Source organism: Ruditapes philippinarum, unplaced genomic scaffold (genome assembly GCF_026571515.1).
Source record: "Ruditapes philippinarum isolate M1 unplaced genomic scaffold, ASM2657151v2 ctg1031_1_1_1_1, whole genome shotgun sequence".
Classification (NCBI taxonomy): domain Eukaryota; kingdom Metazoa; phylum Mollusca; class Bivalvia; order Venerida; family Veneridae; genus Ruditapes; species Ruditapes philippinarum.
The window spans coordinates 360,757-366,944 of record NW_026853822.1 but is presented as its reverse complement, the minus strand read 5'-3'; the positions used below and the strand labels follow the sequence as shown (position 1 = coordinate 366,944).

Here is a 6,188-nt window from a genome sequence, read left to right as displayed (position 1 = left end):
GTTTTTGCCAATTGTACACTTACGACCTCACAACGGATGTGTGCTTCCTTGACTCTGACCTTTTAAGCGGTACCATCTTTTTACTAGCATATGGGCAAGTCCTACACAAATCTCCCATTGTTTCAGAGGGATATCATTTGGATTTGTTAGTCAAACACCTTTTTAAAAGAAAGAAAACTTATTTGAGGATTGTAACAGACAAAAAATAAGTGTTGATATATGTGAAAACTTTAAAAAGACAGCTAGGAAAATGGAAAACTTAGAAGCTGGCACAGTAACGCTGGGTTGTTGACTTATTCTTCGAGCTGAAGGCTGTCATTGTTTACCAATTTTTCATAAAGCATACGGCAGATTTTGCTCGTAAGGATACTTGAGTAAGCCTAAATGTCATCAAGAGCAGTTTTGCATGTGGAAGGAATGTATTTCTCATACTGTACAAAAGAAACAAAAACAATTTAGAGACGAAATTTGGTGATTGGCATTTGAATGAATAGAAGTAAGTTTTCTTCTTTTTATTATTTTTCACATTTAAGTTATTTATCAATTTCAGTTTTGCTTTTCTTTAAACAGCCTGGCATTGCCAGAATTGTCAGCAAAAAAATAAAAATAAAATAAAACTAAGGTACCACATGGGAAAATCTTTAAAAAGTAGTTTTGTCATTTAAAAGTGTGAAATTAAATTTTGATGATTTTCACTGTGAAATCATCAAATATGGTTTTCACGGATAAATCAGTAATCCACTGAAAAGCATAAAATAAACCTCTGTATTCGTCACCAAATGGAATATTTTGTAAAAATAACAAGTCTGCTATCTCAAAACCTAACCTTGTATCTGAAGCAATTCATGATTTCTAAGATAGACATATAATCCAAAAATATACCTGCCCTTCCCCATTCCCTATGTTATTTATCCATTGACAGTATCAGTTCAAATTCTGGTAAGAAAATACTTACACTCGATTAACGTGAAGTCAATATAGTGAACACTAGTGGAAGCAGTTTTTAGAATAAGAAGTCTTATCATCTGCTTGTTATTTGTTTAGGAAGCTATGCAGGCCATTGATAAATGAATGACGGACAGAAGGGAAACTTATGGTTTCGACTGTGTAGATTCCTATGATAAACAGAGTCTAGGTTTTCAGGTTTTTCAGATGTAAACTTGTTCAAAATAGTTTTGGCTACAATCTTGGCAGTTAAGAAGATACAGTACTCGGAGGCTTTAAGGAACCATGTCGCCGGTGTAGTAAGGTAGATTTATGTCAGTTGTAATATATCACATTTCCTAATCATGACAATATACCTAAGGGTAGACATTTTGAATGCCCATCATTAAAATTCATTTAATTGCATAAGTGATGAGGGTTTACAATTGTATTGTTTTGGAAGGAGCATTTAGCGTTCATTAATAACAAGCAAATGAGGCAGTCTTTTTGTGTTACTAACGTTATGTACTTAGATGCAAGACATATGAGATCAGTAAGGTAAACAGGGTAGGCTATCTCATGGCGAAGGATCAGAGGAAGAAATTACCTACTTGGAGAGAGTGAGTAGCTGAATACCAGTTACTTTTATTATTAGGTCATATATTGAGACATCAAAAGGTCAAGTTGTTTACAGAAAACAAAGGTGTCAAATCAATCGCTGTTAAAAGTTTATTGAAGAAAAAAAAAAGATCTGCAATATGTTACTTTTCATATTTTTTAGTGTTTGTATGAAACATTTTATTTCTTTGGAGATGGAGTAGATTCCGAGGTCTGCGAATGACGAGGCAGACTTTTTGTCGAGATTAACTGTGTTTGATGACCAGGGAATATTGTAATAGATATAATATGATATTTTGAGAATTATTCAAAGTTTGGGCAGTTACTCGCTGACTGTTTTGATCGAGGTTCTGGAACCGCCATGTATTGCTGTACATGCTTTCGCAAAATATTGTTCCCCAGTTTATTCGTACCCGATTACTATTTTTCACAAAGTACTTAACAAAATTGCTGGTGATAAAGCTCGAGGTTATTCCTTGCTGGAAGACTGCTATTCTTTTAACCTTTCTATTGCTCAAATGTATATTTTTAGGCTGGAATGTGTCGATTGGTTCGATTTGCCAAAAGAAACCAGAACTATGTTATGTGTTAAAATACCAAGCGCGTTTTTGGCAATTCAGATTTGAAATTTAGAATGCGCTAAATATTAATTTTACACAAGAGAACTAAATAGTACTGATAACGAGAAATAATGATGTAGAGAGTATCCTCTATTGAAAAGTTATTACAGCAATATTGACACGATAGATTTCAATTAAAATTTTATAAACACATATTAAATTTGAAACAAATTACTCCAAATTATATGCTTTATGGAAATTTGTGGATATTACCTTTATCTATTCATATAAAAAGTAAAAAAATCAGATTTGTGCTTTTGAATTTAGATTTTTAGTTGCAAACAAGAATCAATAAGCCATATCTTGTATGATATGTTACACACTTTGTATTGTAGAAATGTGTTGAAACTCCCATGGATGAATAGTGTTTGTAAATTACCAGATTCACTGGGTTTATCAAATTTTTGGATTAAAAATGTTTCACTTCTCTTCCATTGTTTACGACAATTGTTAAAAATAGACTGAAAGATCAGTCCAATCAAAATTGGCATAGGGAAATGTCAGAATCCAGTAAATGTCTGAATTATAGAATGCACATGTACAAATGAAAAGTTTTTAGATTTTTTACCATCTCATTTAGCTGTTAAATTAGTACTATTGCGCTTTAGATGTATGAACCATAAATTGTAATACACCAAGAGAATAAAGAGTATGTAACTTATGCAATACTAGCTCACTTCGTGATGAATATCATTACTTATTTAATTGTCAATTCTTTAATACTGAAAGAAAAAATATATTACAATGTACTAGAGAGTATAGTACTAAGGTTAATACAATCAAGTTTTATGTGTTAATGAATAGCACAAATAGGAGTATATTGTTAAAACTTGCAGTATTCTGTAAAAATTATCAGCATTTAAGTAACTGATAGCTAAGCTTATTTTCAAAATGTAGCACTTTCGTTTTGATTTATATTTGCTATGTAGTACATAAATATATTTTGTGGAACTCTTTTTATGATATTTCATATTATATGTATATTATTGTAAATGTGACTGATGCCTCTAAGAGGCCCAGCATTTTCAATAAACTGTTCAAGCTGTTCAAACATATTTGTCATGCCGTATGGCTATATACTATCCAATTCCAATATTGCTCAAAGCACTGACTGGGGTATCTCACTTACATACGACGGTAGTGTCTTCGGATGTTGTTTAGAATGTAAATGTGTTTATTAGTTTAGCTATATTGTGTTTTTTAATACATTTGTTTTTTTTTTCCAAATTCATGCGGATGCTATTTAAATATTACTAGACATGATGGCAGAGAAAGTGCACCTTATACCAGACATGCTAAGGGAAAGCACGTGCATAAAATACATACAAAAATATAGTTGTGAACTTTTGCGTATTCAAAAATGCGCTATTCGTTTGATTGTTTGATTGGGTTTTACGTCGCACCGACACTGTATAGGTCATTTGGCGATGCTCCAGCGTTACTGATGGAGGAAGACCTCAGGTGCCCTTCCGTGGATTATTTCAGGCACGAACGGGAACCTGAGTAGAACCACCAAAGTTCCCCGTAAGCTAGCTTGATAGTTTCCTAACATGAAAAAATAGGCTATGAGCAATAGGCTGAATATTGGGGGTATGGGTATGAGGTCAGTAAGATTAACAACGTTTCTCATGGCAACGTTTCAGAGGAAGAGAGTTTGAAATCCTCTACTTGGAGAAAGTGAGTAGCTTAATACCAGTTACCTTTGTTATTAGGTCATATATTAAAATATCAAAAGGTCAGGTGGTTTACAGACACACGATGTGTAAATTCCATCGCAATAAGAAGGAGTGGATTCCAAGGTCCTGCGAATGACAAGACAGAATATTTGCCTAGATTAAAATAGTTTGATGATTGGGGAATACGTAATAAATATAATATGATATTTTGCAAATGATTGAAAGCATGTTTGGACAATAACAAGTTGACGGTTTGCGTCGTTTTACAATCTTCAAGATTCTTGAACCTCCCCTGCGATCATTTTGGTTTATTCGTTCCCCCGTTTGCTATTATTCACAGAGTTCTTAACAAAATGGCTGTTGATAAAATTCGAGGGGTCTTAGCTATCCCTTGCTGGAAATCTTTTTTGGCCTTTCTTTTGTCGAAATGTTCATTTTAGGCGGAATTTTTCCGTTGGTTCGATTCGCCAATAGAAATTATAACTATGTAAGGTGTAAAAATGTTAAGGTTATTTAAGGCGATTCATATTAGAAATTTAGTATGTAAGCGATTCATATTACTTTTACTCAAGGGAACTAATTAGTACTGATAACGAGAAGTAATGATAAGGAGAGTATCGTCCCTTGAACAGTCATTACAGCAGTATTGCTACATATTTGTCATGCCGTATGGCTATATATTATCCATTGCAAATATAGCTCATAGCACTAACTGAGGTAATATCTTATTTACATACAACGGTATAGTCTTTGGATGTTGTTAAGCATGTAAATGTGTTTATTAGTATAGCCTTATTGTGTTCTTTATTACAGTTGTTGTTTTTTTTCCAAATTCATGCGGATGCTATTCAAAAAATACTACACGTTTTGGCAGAGAAAGTGCACCTTATTCCAAACCTGCTCCGGAAATCACGTGAAACAAAATAGACACAAAATATAGAAGTGCGTTTTTGCGTTTTTAAAAATAGGCTATGATCAGTGTGTTGGGTAGTAGGGACACTTTACCTGCTTAAACTCTTACAGATGCTATATATTTATTATCTTTATTTCAAACGGCTAACACTACAAAACCTGTTATTGCTGCAATAAAATAGTATCAAGAACATTTTTTATAGGTACTGTACATAGAACAAACATAAAGTAGACCAATGAAATATTAATGACTAAGTTCATTTTCGATATTAAACATTATGCTTTTCAATCCAATAACATTTACAATTAAAATAAATTGACAAGGTGCTGTGCAATTAAATTATGATTTAAACTTCTGGTAATTTATTTGACGATATTTTATTCAAATAAATTTGAAGTAGACAGTTTTGAATTTTTTTTTTTTTAGATTCATCGAATTCCGTTTGAACCAGTCCCTGGTGTATCGTTTGACACACTTCAGGTTTGACTAGTATAAATAAATTAAAATGAAATTAAGTAATGTAAGATCCTTTATTCATTAAATGGCAATTTCATAGCTAGTGATATGCAGTACAATTAAATTGTTGTAATTAATTTGATGTCACATAGAAAAATGAAATTGTATTAAGCAGACATTATTAAATCGTAAATGTAGGAAGTTGAGATCGTAAATTCGTGATTTCCAGATGTTAAATCTTGAAATTGTCAATTCGAAGCGATGAAATGATGACTCGCTAAAGCTCAAATGTCTCTAATTGCCGTTATTATACATTGTTGTTTCCTCTGCTTAACTTCTTAAGCATTCATTAAAGATTTTTTTCTACAGTTTTCATACAAACAGAGGCAAAATGAAAACTAGTTTGTAAAATGATTTAAACAATGCATAATCATCTGCATTAAACATTTCTCGTGTTTGGAGTTATCCTTCATTCAAATGGATGTTCTTTGCTATTTTTAGGGCGGATTATTAACAATGAAAGTGAACAATTACTTACTGCTTCTGTTTAAATGTTGCTTACTTCCTTTAAATGTCATTTCGTCACAGTTTTAAATTTTAAAGAGCAATATTGAATTTGTTTTTCTATATTTTATTTATATTTTACCAAAAGCGTATGCAAAGTTTATTTGAAGTTGGCATGATGTTTATACCGTCATCAGAACACACATTTGATATTTCTTTATGCAATCGATGATGTAAGGTGAAATAAAAATATGATAATCTAATGTATGTTTCTTGTAAAAAATGACGCTTTGTAAAATAACGAACCAGTAGTCAATAAGATTTTAATTTTAATAAGATTTTATTTTCGTGTTAGGTTCAAATTTTAATCAAAATATTTTGTAAAAAAATATTATTTTTTTTTTTAAATTATGTGACATATTAAATTTATAAAAATGACAACACAACACCGAATTGAGCTTAAGTGTGTTTAAGTCC

The 6,188-nt window shown here is 31.8% G+C and overlaps 1 protein-coding gene across 1 annotated transcript in view; it reads left to right on the top strand.

Moving 5' to 3' along the window:
- The window catches only part of LOC132738045 (beta-microseminoprotein-like), a 60,403-nt gene that overhangs the window by 31,038 nt on the left and 23,177 nt on the right, over window positions 1-6,188 (top strand). The gene's annotated exons all lie outside the window — the stretch shown is intronic.